Source organism: Balaenoptera borealis, assembly GCF_965194805.1.
Source record: "Balaenoptera borealis genome assembly, chromosome: 9".
NCBI lineage: Eukaryota > Metazoa > Chordata > Mammalia > Artiodactyla > Balaenopteridae > Balaenoptera > Balaenoptera borealis.
Genome location: NC_138873.1, coordinates 113,431,972 through 113,446,561, shown reverse-complemented (window position 1 = coordinate 113,446,561; position 14,590 = coordinate 113,431,972). Strand labels below are relative to the sequence as shown.

Below are 14,590 nucleotides of genomic sequence, written 5' to 3'. Positions count from 1 at the left end.
GGCAAGCAATAACGCCCCATCCCCCCAACTCCCACCGCTCACGCAACAAGCTCTCGTGACTCTCCGCACCCATCCCTCACTCACCAAGCCCTTCCACCTACATGGTGTGCCATGACATACTGGTGGCACGCCGCAAGTCTACCTGCACTCTTTCCACATGAGTATCTACAGCCACATGCTCAGGACGACAAGGGATCCAATCCCAGCTCCACCAAGTACTGGCTGGGAGCTTGAGCGAGTTTAACATCCCTGTGCCTCTCTCTCCTAAGACACGAGAGTCTTAATGCCAAGTGCACTGAAGTGACATAGTGATTTTTTTTTTTAATGTCTTCTATTTATTTTTGGCTGCGTTGGGTCTTCGTTGCTGCACGCGGGCTACTCTTCATTGCGGTGCACGGGCTTCTCATTGCAGTGTCTTCTCTGGTTGCGGGTTCTAGGTGCGCCGGCTTCAGTAGTTGTGGCTTGCAGGCTCTAGAGTGCAGGCTCAGTAGTTGTGGCGCATGGGCTTAGTTGCTCCATGGCACGTGGGATCTTCCCTGACCAGGGCTCGAACCCGTGTCCCCTGCATTGGCAGGCGGATTCTTAACCACTGTGCCACCAGGGAAGTCCAACATAGTGATTAACTGAGCTAATGTACATAAAGTACTTGCTTGACATAGTACCTGACACACAGCAAGAGCTCAATAAACAACAGCGGCTACTAAAATTATACTTTGCCAACCCACTCTCTTACGAAAGCCAACATATCAGTCCTGGGTCCCATTTATTTTCTCTCAGCCTTATTTCCTGAAAGTGTGATAAAAGATGGAACATATTCTTATTTATCAGGAAGCAACTGGTAATAGTGCTGTAACTCAGTGGACTAAAGGCCAGCAGTAGAATATTTTAGAGCAAATGAGGCTTTTAGTGGCCCTCAAATTGTACCACTTTGACAACTATTTCCCAACTTTAGGGTCGGCCCTGTTAATCACATACTAGAATGATGAGTCTATAATTAACCTAATTCAAAACAACAATAAAATGTCACTCAGTACAAGGACTTGGTTTTATCACCGTATTGTCGGCACTCAGGACAGTGCCTGGCCCAGGACAGACACTCAAACATTTGTGAAATGAGTGAAGGCATAAAGGTACCAACAGAGACACACCTTACTTAGCTCATTAGCGAGTCTTTACAAAAGCAAGCATAATAATCAGATCAAGATCAATGTGCCAAATAATAAAACTTATTTTCAAAATTCCTCCAGAATATTTTTCTCCTTTTTTAAAACTAATTGTTGGGCTTCCCTGGTGGCGCAGTGGTTGAGAATCTGCCTGCCGATGCAGGGGACACGGGTTCGAGCCCTGGTCTGGGAGGATCCCACATGCCGCGGAGCAACTGAGCCCGTGAGCCACAACTACTGAGCCTGCGCGTCTGCAGCCTGTGCTCCGCAACAAGAGAGGCCGCGATAGTGAGAGGCCCGCGCACCGCGATGAAGAGTGGTCCCCGCTTGCCACAACTAGAGAAAGCCCTCGCACAGAAACAAAGACCCAACACAGCCATAAAATAAATAAATAAATAAAAATTAAAAAAAAAAAACTTGCACGTGGATGTTAAAAAAAAAAACTAATTGTTGGCTTTGCCTTGAAAACACTGCTACTAGAAAAGTTAATTACCAACCTCAACTCCATTAATCTATTAAAAATGTTAAAGTAGTTCCACATTACTACATCATGCTCATCTTCTACCTTACATTAAAAAAAAAGAAGAAAAAAAAAGTGTAACTACGTATTTAATAATTATCACTTCAGTTATCCTGACTATTCAGAATTTCCTGAACCATCTGAATTAAATCCGTAAAATGAAATAAGTCACTGCTGAGAGGTTAACCCTTACTAAATCTAGGAGTTAGAGACCTGGGGGAGGGAGGGATCTATGGGAACACACAGATAGCAGTTCCATTCTCAGTGATGCTTCTAAAGCAGCCTGACATGTGACCTTGAACAAAGTACTTATTTTTTTGTCTCCGTTTTCTCGTGTGCGGAATAAGAACAGATTTACCACAACTACTTCATCAAGTTGTTCTAGGACCAAATGTACATAAAATGATTTCCTAAAGAGTAAAGCGTCATACATGTAGGGTGTTAACTTCTGACATAAACAGCTTCAGGTTTTAAATGGGTGTTTCTGTGTATCTTTCTTTTCACATCTGTCCCACTCTTCCTATTTCCTAGATCCAAAGATCTGCCAGAACAGGGAAGAACCAGTTCCCATCAACAGCTATATTTTAAACACAATGAACCATCAATAAATATTTGCTGAAAAAGATGCTCATCCACATATAATGGAAATTTTTTAATTCTGTGATATGTAATACCTTACCTTGTAAAGGTTAAGCAGCAGGTTACCTTCAAATAAAATAACAAGTGACATAAGGTACATAAAAGATGCCTGTGGTTTTGCCAGGAGCACCGCCTTGCTTTGTGCACATTACTCAGCAGGCATGTGAATATCACCTAAGGAATGTGTTTCAGTATTTTGGTTTCACTGGAAGAGACACTCTTTATAAATAGAAAAGGACTTCCCCTCTCTTCAACACTAGCAAGGTTTCTAAAGATGCCATATCTGTTCTTCTGGTTTTACTTCCCATACTTCAGTACTCACAGGGAGAACTTTTGCTGGACTTGTGGTCATTTCTCAAACCACTGTGTCATTCTTACACTACTCAATGAGAAAAAAAAGCGTATTTTTGAAAACCGTAAGTAGGACGATATATTTATATTTTAAGATTATTAACAGTCCACTAAATCTGTCAAATAAAAGCATAACTCTTTTAAATGTAGAACATCCTGGTTCCTCTGAACATTATACAATGCCTCAAAAACAGAATTAAGCTTATTTAACTTCAGTTAGTTCTTGATTATCTGTACACACACACACACACACACACACACACACACACACACACACACACACACACGAAAGCAGATGTGTTACAGATCACCCATTAATAATTTACATTAAGCACTTGGATGATGGTTTTGTATTTACAGTTGAATATGAGTATCCTTCAGACACAAAATTCCTAATAGTTCAAAACAAAGACACACCCGTAACAGAAGTCACCCAACTCAGCCTTCCTACCATTTTTCTGTTCATCTACCCAACTACATTCTACTGCTGAAATGACTCCTCATTTGCTACAAAAGATGGACTTTGTGTGCTCACTTTGTTCTTTAAGTCTATTACAGCTCAAGGGACGTTCCTGAAATAAACACAGGACATAAAAAAAAAAAAAAAAAAAAACTGTCCTGATCGAACAGCTCACAATTTAATCATAATCTGAAAACCATTTTTCCCCTTAGTATTACACAGTTAATTATGTAATATTTGAAAGGCAGCTACTGCATTTATAGGCAATAACCTATCTCATTTTTAAGTTCTACCCTAACCAGGAACATTATATTATTCACTTTAGCTACAATGAAAACCAGTGTTACATTACAGCCTAATTCTAGTTCCTACAGCCCATCAAAATTAAAAGTGCACAATATGTATAATATTCTGGAATTTACCCCAGAAATGATAAAGCAACATCATATCACTGTTCAAGGTTGTCTACTTAAGAATGAAGAAACAGACACAGAATTCAAAATTAGTTCCGAGCCCCATTCCTGGCCTTTCTTAATGTCACTCCTCTGTACCTTGTTCAAACCTCCAGTTACATTCTTTAACACAATACCAGCTCTGCAGGTTTACCAGAACAGTCTACCAATTGCACTGAGATCAAGGCAACCTGCTCTGGTGGAAAGGACTGAGGTTTTATGGTCAGAAGACCTGGGTGTGAATCCCGACTCTCCCTGGAGCTACATGACCTCATGACCTTGAGCAAATATTCAATTCTCTGAGCCTAAATTTCCTCATGTGTAAAAAGGACAAGACCACCAACCTTGAAAATTATTTTGTAGATCAAGTTCCTCAGTTAGTGTTCAGATTATGAACACTGCCAGATTATGGCAGATGCCTAATAAATGGGTGATGATCTTATCCTACTAAAGGGCCAGTCACATTACTACCAAATATATCATTGTAAGGATCAAAATTAAACTGTATGAGATTTATTACACTTGTCATACTTTTTTCAATCTTTTACTTGCAATATTTTAATATATAAAAATAAAAATTTCACAAAGGTTAAACATCTTTATAAAACTGACATTTTACATAACAGACATGGAGGTTCAATTATTAGCAGACTGAAAATCAGTTGTTCTTGTTTTTTTAATGTCTGGGGTGCTTATATTTATTCAAACCTCACATAGTCAAATTTTTTAAAAATTTTAGTTGTATTTTTAGAACCCTGAGACAGCCCGTTGTCTAAACAATGGGCTGCATAATACACCACAGTCTCCAGGCAAAGTCACAACAGGATGAAAAAAGAGCCTTCAGCTTCTCTCAGATTTCCTGGCCACTGTTATTTTAAAACTTGATCACACAAACATAAACAGAGAAAAAAATCTATTTCAGATGAGTTCCATGGGTTACGATTTATGATATTTTTAAGACCTTGCATGAATTTACATTAAATACTGCAAGAGCTTATTACATTTTTCTTGTCCATGTTTCCAGGCACTAATGAAGAATATATGTATATTATATATACTTTTAAATATTACATACATAGAGAGTTTTTAATCATAATCTTTTCTTAAAGTTGCTTACCACTTCCATTACTCCCTTTTAAAATCAGTTTTTGAAAACTAAAATGTAACTTAAAAAGCCAACAATTAAATAGCATGTCACACAGAACATACAAATGCAACAGGCAAACCTGAATAACACTAAAATAACTTCTGTTTACCACTATGGAAGTAATTCTGCACAACTGAAAATACTCTAAATGAGATGGATATTTAAAAGTCAAAGAGTTATTTTAAAAGGCTGCTTTGTTTCAAGCTCTGGCTATAGACCAATTTGTGGTGTTTCTAAAATTAATAGTAAAAGACACCAAGGTAATTTTTTCACTAAACAATTTCCAGTGCAAACCACAACCCAAGACATCTAAGTTTAGTTAATTTGTACAGAAATGTCCTTTTGCTGCCAACCTTTGTACCATGACCACTACCAGCCCAAGTTGAAGATTCACATTTTATGGGGTGAACGGTGCTCAGCTAAATCTTAAGAATATTAATCTTTTAAACTCTCAAACCCTGACGACATTTAGCTATATTGCATCTACACCGCCAGAGCATAACAAGGAAAACTTTTATCTACCACGTACAGCAGCCTATTAAATTGGGGCAGTGTTCCTAGCTCCTTAGATCTGTAGATTAGGATTTAAGCATTCCTCCAGTACAAACTTCACCCCAGATAAAATGTAACACGTTTTCTAAACCTGTATGGAAATATTTCTGACACGGATGTTCTAGTAATAACCCTATCAAACTATTTTCTTATCCCAGAGTTTGAGCATTTTAATCGTTTTAAAGAGTTTTGGAAATTAAAAAATGTAAAAATCTCTTGTTCAGTAGCAGATATATATACTAACGCACCCAAAGTACTAGACCAACTAAAGACTAAAAATACAGCTTTATACATTCCCAACCTGGGCTCCTACAAGATTAAACTAATAGGGACGGCAGCTGATCCTCACATCCCAGAACAAAAAGCACTGTTCCTGCACTGAATTTTAAGCCTGTTTACGAAAGAGAAAACTATCACGGGGCGTCCAGGTCAGAATTGGACACCTGAGGGCTCAGCTTCTACCTGGGAGCCAGAGAAGATACACGAAGGTATCCTGGTGATAACAGACCCTTGAAACGAGACTCTCATTGTCCTGTGGAAATGAGACCCACCCCTGCGCTACCGGGAGCCGCCGCCGCCCGGGCCCACTCATCACCTGCTTCACCCCCGGCGTCCCCGGGAGATGAACCGAGCCGGCTCGTCTGCCCCGGGCGGCGGGAGGAGGCCCCGAAGCAAGGCCAGGCTGGGGACGCGAGGCTCCGGGAAGCGGGGCCCCGGCGCCGACGCCCCACCGCGGGCGTCCCGGGGCACTCACCTGTGCGGACGCGAGGGCAGGTGTGCGGCGGCGGGGCTACCTGTCGCCGGTGAGGCGGGAGGGGAGGTGGGGGGGGGTGCGGAGGGCGAGGAGAGAGGGCGACGACGCGGACCGGCACCGGAACGGGGCGGCGGCGGTGACCGGTCCCCGGCTCGCTTCCTGCTCGGACGGATCCCGGGTCCGTCTCCGCCCGCCGGCCGGCACCCCGCCGAGTCCCCGGCCCCGCCGCGCGCACGTCACGGCTACGGAGCGCCCGAGGGGGCGGGGGCGCCGCGGGCCGGCGGGCGGGGCGCGGGCGCGGGCGCGCCGGGAGGGGGCGCTCGGCGCGGGGCCGCCCCGCCCGTCCTCGCGCTGACCCGCGGCGCCGAGCCTCCCGGACCGGGAGGGCGCGCGGCGGCGTGGGGACGGGCCGCCCCGGGCCTGGCCCACAGCCCTCGTTCCTGCCGCCCGCGCGAAACGGCCTCCTTCGCGGGGGTTATTGCTCCCGGCGCCTGCAGCGCACCCCCGTGGACTGCGTGCGGGCAGCGCGGGAATCCGTTCCGGGAGGGGGAGTGTTGTTCGGGCAGGGGGCGAGGACCCCGAGAGGTGGGGAGGGCGGGCGGGCGGAACGAGGCGGCGTCGTTGCGGAGGGAGGGCGCAGGCGACTTCGCCTGCAGCCCCGGTCGCCCCGGGCTGGGCTGCCCTAGGAGGGTAGTAACCTCCCCGTGCAGCAAACTTGCTGTTCCGCTTTTGGGAGCGGGGCTGGCGGGGCGGGGGGCGCTGGGCGGGTCTGAGAGGGAAATTTGGCATTTCTTCGGCCCTCCCGCCGCCGCCGTATATACTGATTAGAGCCCAGATCTTCTCTTGTCATTTAAGTTTTACTGTTTTTATAAGGGACATACCTGTGAGTCATATTTGAAAGTGAAATATGATGAAAACATATACTGCCTTTACGACAAAAAGAAGCTTCTCTTAAGAAAATGAAATGGTGATTGACTAAAAATGCTGAAAAAAGCTAGCCGCACCTACACAGGAAAATTACCCTGAGAACATTACCCCGGAAACATTCCAAGCAGCAACAGGAAAACTTCAGGAAATCTACAAGATTCTGATAGGGGACGAGTTTCAGTTATTCAATGTTCCACAGTTCTCTCGGAGGAAAAGCTAAGTTATGATGAAGTATTTTAGCAGACAGTTAAAACAATAAAATATTAAGAATAAAGTAGGGAAGTAAAAAAGAGGAAGAGAAACCAAGAAGGAAATAATTTACAGCAATCTCAGAAATGTAATTCCAGATTACCGGGAGGTAAATCTTAAGTATATAAAACTAGATTTCAAAACGAATCGCAAAAAAAGAAAAATAAGAACGAGGAGAGGATTTCAATTCACTGCTTTGACTTCATTTTGGATTTAAGATTAAACGGCTTGGTCAGACCAATAGAAGCCCATACAGCTTATTGTGAGCAACGACTTGTGATTTTTTTTTCTCTCTCTCTCTCTCTCCTTCCTCCTCCACTTCCAATTCATTACTGAGACTCTGCTTCTAGCTCCCAATCTGTCTGATGTATCCAGTTCTTCATAGCAACTACTGTCTTGCTTCAGGCCACCATCATTTCATGTCTCGCATACCGCTATAGCCGCCTAGCCAATTTCCCAGGCTGCAATCTTGTCCCCTCCTAATCCAGTGTCTACAATACCATCAGATTTATATTTTATAAAATGAAAGCCTGATTATGTACTCCTCTCTTTAAACTCTTACAGTGGCACTCCACTATCCTTAGTATAAAGTCCAAACTCCTTAAGATGTCTTATATGATCCTTCAGCTGTTTTTGTTTGGCTAGCACAGTGGAGATCTCTTTTGTTTTTTTCTTTTCATTGAATTTGAATGCCTTTTCATTGTTCCCCAGTTCACCGTTCTAAACTCCATAAAGCTGTCCTAAACCAGGCTTCCTCACATAGTGTTACCTCTCTTGGGAATCACTGGCGTTTTAGACCACTGGTCTTAGCCCTGCTTACCTGTCCAATTTCACTTCCACCCACTGCCGTTTTCCATTTCTTGTACTTTACATTCAAGCCATTCTGAAGTGCTTGCTCTCCAGAACAGACAGCTAGGCTATTTATTACATTGGAGTGTTGCCAGGCTAAATCCAATTAATCCTTCAGAACAAAGCCTATTGGTCCCCTCCAAGAAGTTTTCCCTAACGCCCTTATTCCAAACCTTAGGTGCAATTTGGTGCTCTTTCCCATCTCTCTCTTAGCACCCATTGCACGTATGTCTTCCAACACTTATCTCACTATCTCTATTTCAGTGTACTTACAAGTACCTCCCACCTGGACCGTAAGCTCCTTGAGGGCAGGGTAGGGGACTTGTTTGTCTTTGTGTCCCTAGTGCCAAGCATGGTGGCTTTCACATCTCATTTGAACAGTGCCTCCCATTATTGTTATTATTGAATAAATGGTATAGATGGATGAACAAACAGCAAGAGAACAGACAACTCTAGGAAACTGCATACATGTCATTAAGCATGGTGGATATAACTGTATCATATCTGCTGCCAAAACTCATCTTAACAATTTATTCCGTACTTATGTTTGTAAGCTTTTCAACTTTGCTCTCAACCACTAAATATTTGTAAGACTCTTCCCCCGGTCTCCTTGTGCTAGCCCATGGATTCCTAAACTGAGATCCACGGACCTCCTATCATAGATGGGGGCTCCAAGAACTCCCTCAGAAATCATATGCAAAATTTCGTGATCTGGTTCCTTCATTTTTACAGGAGTCAATATCGTGGGTATTTAAAGTCTCTCTCCACCTTCCCTGGCTGATACCCATTTTAATAGCTTCAGCTTGCATCTTTGTTGCCAGCTCCTAAAGTAAGGCAGGCTGAAACCCACACAGGAACTCATTCTCTTTCCTCTCCCAGCTACTTCAAATGATTCCCTTGCCAATCGAGTCTATTACAATCGTGGCATTACCATCCACTCATCTCAAAAATTTGTGGTCTAAAAAAAAAAAAAAAAAAAGTTGTGGTCTTTTAAGTCACCCAGGACTCCTTCCCTTCCTCACCCCTACTGGTGGAGGCACTGAATGCAGTTCATTCTATGTCATACATTGTTTCTAAGCTGTTGTCTTACTCTCCATCTTCCCTGAGAACAGGCCATCATCTTCCCTTATCTGAACTTTTTTTTTTTTTTTATCGTTAAAGCTTACTCCCTTACTTCAGAGTTAGAGCTTTTTTTATATATATATAAATTTATTTATTTATTTTTCGCTGCGTTGGGTCTTCGTTTCTGTGCGAGGGCTTTCTCTAGTTGCGGCAAGCGGGGACTACTCTTCATCGCGGTGCGCGGGCCTCTCACTATCGCGGCCTCTCCCGTTGCGGGGCACAGGCTCCAGACGCGCAGGCTCAGTAGTTGTGGCTCACGGGCCCAGCTGCTCCGCGGCATGTGGGATCTTCCCAGACCAGGGCTCGAACCCGTGTCCCCTGCATTGGCAGGCAGATTCTCAACCACTGCACCACCAGGGAAGCCCCCCTTATCTGAACTCTTGACATTGTCTCTGCTCACTCTCGTCCTTCTCTCATCACGCCTAAAGAGTTACCCCACCCCTAGATCTGACTACCTCATCCCCTTCACCAAGTCCTGGTGACTTTCAGATCAGTTAAAGCTCATTTAGATGGTATACAGAATCCTTCACAATCCTGAGCCCACCCTGCTCATAGGAATTCAAACATGCCAAGCCCTTTCATGATGCTCCTCTCAATATTCAGAACTCAGTCTGACTATTTTCTCTGTCCTGACTCGGGCAGAATTGGTTTTTCTTTTCCCTGTTTTCCAGAGCACCCACTTCATAGGTACCTATACTGTAGCACTTATTAACTGGTATTATAATTATGTTTTTATATTTGTTTCTCACTGTAACAGCTCTCCAGAATGTTGAGCTTTTTGATTAGAAATTGTGCCCTATTACTTTTCTATCCCTAGAGATTAGCATATTGCCCGCCTCATTGGATTAATAATAATAATAATGCCGAAACTGATCGAGTGCCTCCTGCGTGCCAGCACTGTGCCACAGGTCATCCCACTAAACCTTCACAGCCCTGTGAGGTCATACGATGAGCACTGGCTTTTTGCCTGCCTCATTTCTGACCTCCCATCCTATTTGTGGAGAATCCTTAATTTTGAGTCTTGGTGGGAACAAGGCCCACTTCACAGTTTGGCCAAAGTCCTTCTCCCCACTCTCTGGCAACTAGGGTGTAGTCATGGCATGGGACCCAGGTTAAGTCAATTGGATGCCCTCACCTGAAACTTGGAATCTGCACAGAGCGATGCAAAGATGCAGAGATAATCCCCAGTGGTGTGGATCACTGTGGTGACCAGGTTCTGGTTGTGGCAGTGCCAACACTGATAGGCCTGCCCGTTTTACACACTGAGTTCACCATCCCTGGGGATTCTGTGAGCTACGTGATTTTCTTCCAGTACATTCTTTTTCTGGATAAGTTAGCCAAAGTTTATTTCTATTGCCTTCAACAAAGAACCCTCATTGATACAGAATGTTCTGTCATTATCCCCATCTTACAAAAGAGGAATGAGTAGGTGTTCAAGTGTTTATTTAATGAATAAATGAGATATTTACATTGTAGCTTCTAAAAGAAGTTTTGATCATTTCTTTAGTTATTAGCAAGTTTGCACTAATGGTAATCATCTGGAATTTACAGGGAAATAAAGTACAGAGAATAAGCAGGTCCCTGAAAAGATAGTCTTATGATTTTTTTCCTTAGGGTATATTTTAGCCCATCCTCAGACACCATCAACGTCCGTATCTCCCATACTTTATCAGGAAAAACTAATGCTTAATGTAATCACTATAAAAGCATAGACCATTTCTTTAAAAAAATTAAATGATGTTTTAAACATCATTCCTGAACTTACTCTCTAGAAAGAAAGTAGGCTAATATATTTTAGAAATATTTTCTATATAAAGGGCAAAAAGTAAAGCTGAAATGTCATTTATCAATAGATGCTTTAAAAAAAAAATTCCTTAACCAGATCAACACACATTTCATCGTTCTAGCTCCCGGAAATTTCTGTAACTATAGTTTTTCTCTCATTTAAACTTCCAGCTAGTTTTTCCTGAATTGTCATAGTGGCATTATAATTAAAACTGAAACCATAGCGCAAGTCTAACCAAAGATCATCACCTCAAACACTTTAATGAACCGTCAAATGTCTTTAAAATAATATTTCATCTAATTTGCCATATTCTGTGATCTCCAGCTTGAGTGGGGTAATTTGAAGAAAGGCAGAGGAGAGTCGATTTTTTTTTTTCCAGACTTCATTGGGTCAAATGTAACCTAACCAACTTGTAGAAATTTTTTTTTTTTTAATGAGTGAAGGCCATTCCGGAGGTGCAGTATTATATTAAAACTTACTTAACACGAGGTGGATAACGTGAAGAGGAGCCAGGGTCCAGGCCTGTGACCTGTAAAGACAGTTAATCTTACTGAGACTCAATTTACTCATCAATAAAACAGCAATGATAATGATACGTCCTCCTCAGGGAAAGGACTAAATAAGATAATACAAAAACGAAAGCATTTTGCAAACTAAAAGGTTTGCAAACAGCATAATACCAATCCGAAGTATAGATCATGTAAACAATAATAAATGTAAGAATACAGCCCCATATAATCTTGAACTTGTTACATCCTAGAAAAGTTTGAAATATATTTGAGCAAGAAAAACGTAAATCTTTAAAAATAAAACCAATGCTAAAATTTATTTGAAATTAGCTTTGTATTAAATTTAGAAATTAATATAAGTCAGTTATGGAATTTCTTTTAGGTACAGTTTTGCTGAAATCTGAATGTTAAAAAAATCCATAAAAATGTATATAAAACAGATAACTTCTAAAAATTTTCCCATTCTAGAGAAGTCTTCCTGCTATAGCTATACAACTTCCAGGAATATAATGAGAAAAGTAGTTGATTTATCTATTTTTGTTGCATATTATGAATAAACGATTACAGTTGGATTTATGGATATTATTTAATTAAAAAAACAAAATGTACAGTTTAAAGAAGGTTTGAGAAAATATAAAAACAAGCTTGAATTAAATTTTGAGAAAGGAAACCGTAAATATATACTTGTTAAAGTATTCAGTGACACAATTCAGAAAGGTCAGTTCTCCACAGCCTACATAAATAGTACAGAAAAATACACCAAAAAATTAATGGTGTTTAAAATCTTCAAGATTGTATTTTTACATATTAATCCCAATTTGATTACAAGTTAATCATTTTCAGTGACTTATTGATCCTTCTTTAGATGTTAATATCATAAATATGTTTCAGCTCTCAGGTTGAATTTAATGCCCACTGGAATATCCTGGGCAGATCTCCACATTAGCACACTTCCTAATAATATAGGATGTTTTATTTACAAGTCTGTGAGATCACAGAGCTGCTACCTGTCTTTGGACATCTAGAGCTGGCTGGGACATAAAAGGCACGCACTGAGGAAATGTTTGTGGAATGGAGCTGGGCTGAATGCACTTGAGCTTTGGTCCATAGTTCTTGACAGTAGAAATCCTTCAGAAATGAATATTTTAAAAACATTTTAGAACTTTGTTCTAGAAGAGGAGCGTTATAGTACTTGAAACTTAAACCACCATTCCACACATAATTCAATATTTATTGAGTTGTAACAATACTTATTTTTATTTTTACCAACTCTCCTTCAAATGCAGATGGTTAAACATCGTGTTGCCATCTTACAAAAAAATATAAAAATGAAAATAAATTGTATCTTCTTTCAAGGTTACAAATAAAATATTCAAAGTTGATACTATGTAATACAAAAATTGCTATGTATATAATATTTTTAAAAAAGACTGGGTGTGGGAGTGCTATTTAGACAAATCAGTGATACACAGTATTATTCTGCAAACAATGTTTGTTTTTTTTTTTAAATGAAAGCTTCTTTATTTATTTATTTTCGGCTGTGTTGGGTCTTCGTTTCTGTGCGAGGGCCTTCTCTAGTTGCGGCGAGCGGGGGCCACTCTTCATCGCGGTGCGTGGGCCTCTCACTGTCGCGGCCTCTCTTGTTGCGGAGCACAGGCTCCAGACGCGCAGGCTCAGTAGTTGTGGCTCACGGGCCTAGTTGCTCCGCGGCATGTGGGATCTTCCCAGACCAGGGCTCGAACCCGTGTCCCCGGCATTAGCAGGCAGATTCTCAACCACTGCGCCACCAGGGAAGCCCGCAATGTTTGTTAAACAAATGAAAAGATTGGTAGTGGCTGGTTTTCTTGCCTTAAAAATAGTAGTATCTTGAAACAGATCAAGGAAGTATCAAGTAATCTCTGACCAGGAAGTATCTAATTAAATATGTGTCAGAGTTAAATATTATCCTACAGTTAATAATAAACGTAAGTTTGAAGTGAACACAGCCTTAAATGGATTCACAGAGTAATAACCTGTGTTCATTCACTTATGCTTTTTTGAGTTTAACAAATGATAATTATATCAGTCAGCCTTTGCTGTGTAACCAATAAAATCTTAATGGCATATAACAAAAAGCATTCATTTTTCTCTCTGGCAAGTATGTGGGTCCCCTGGGACAATTCTAATTCAGGCTGCTAGTATATTCAGGTCTGTTCTATGTGTCTCATTCTGGGGGTCAAGATGAAAGGACAGTGGCTACCTGGAGGGACGTTCTCCATGTGTCAGAAGTCAGAAACCTGCTATATTTCCTAAAGCCTGGGTTAAGAATTGGCACACTGCTACTTCTGCCTCCGTTCCATTAGATGAAGAAGATCAGATGACCAAGTCTAGCATCAGTGGGGTAGGATGAATGGTCTTAACATGGATGTGTAGATAGTGAATGTTTGCTGAACAATCATCTAATAATCTAAATAACCTAATCTATTGTACTTATTAGTTATTCAAAATGATACATTAAAAAGGGTTGGTAGTTTAAGAAGAGGCATGTGGAACACTTCTGCGATGCTGGTAATGTTCTGTTTTTTACCTGGGTGGGTGGTGTTTGCACAGGTGTGTTCACTGGGTGATAATTCTTTGAGTTATACATTCATTCATTCATTCATGATCTGTGTACTTTTTCTGTAAGTTTGTAATACTTAAAATGGAGCTTATGTCTTTTAAAAAGAAAAAATACTCTGAGACATTTTCAGTATTATTTTAGTTCTCTGAATTTTTACTTTCTCTTAGAAGAGTCAGATTGAAATAAATGGCATGATTCTTGAATAGGAGTCTTTTTTAAAAAATGCTGTGAGAAAACTTATGTCTTTCCAAAGAAATAATATGTATTCCTGAGATGAAATATATATTATATTTGCATATTTATTAATAATGTGAAGATAGCCAGGCTAAGTTAATTAACTCAAGCAAATTCATGAAAAATGTCTAAGGTCATTTCTGGGTACAATCAAAATTTTAAATTTTGCTTTCAGATATTTTAAAATAAACATCTGTACCTTGTGTATCCCTCTGCAATCACAACTTCCACTTTCCCCCCAAGAGGCTTCTACTAACCTGGATTTCTAGTTTAGTAT

General features: G+C 41.1%; 1 protein-coding gene across 11 annotated transcripts in view; it reads right to left on the bottom strand.

Annotated features, from left to right (window-relative positions):
* MYO6 (myosin VI) overlaps positions 1 to 6,281 on the bottom strand; it is a 137,491-nt gene extending 131,210 nt beyond the window's left edge. For 5 of the 11 annotated variants that reach the window (XM_082405037.1, XM_082405036.1, XM_082405041.1 and 2 more), the window contains exon 1: positions 6,039 to 6,278. The gene's annotated coding sequence lies outside the window, so the exon portion shown is untranslated. Of the gene's footprint in view, positions 1 to 6,038 lie in introns of all 11 variants that reach the window. The other 6 variants (XM_082405033.1, XM_082405039.1, XM_082405040.1 and 3 more) reach the window with 3 other exon arrangements.
* Positions 6,282 to 14,590: the final 8,309 nt, after the last annotated feature.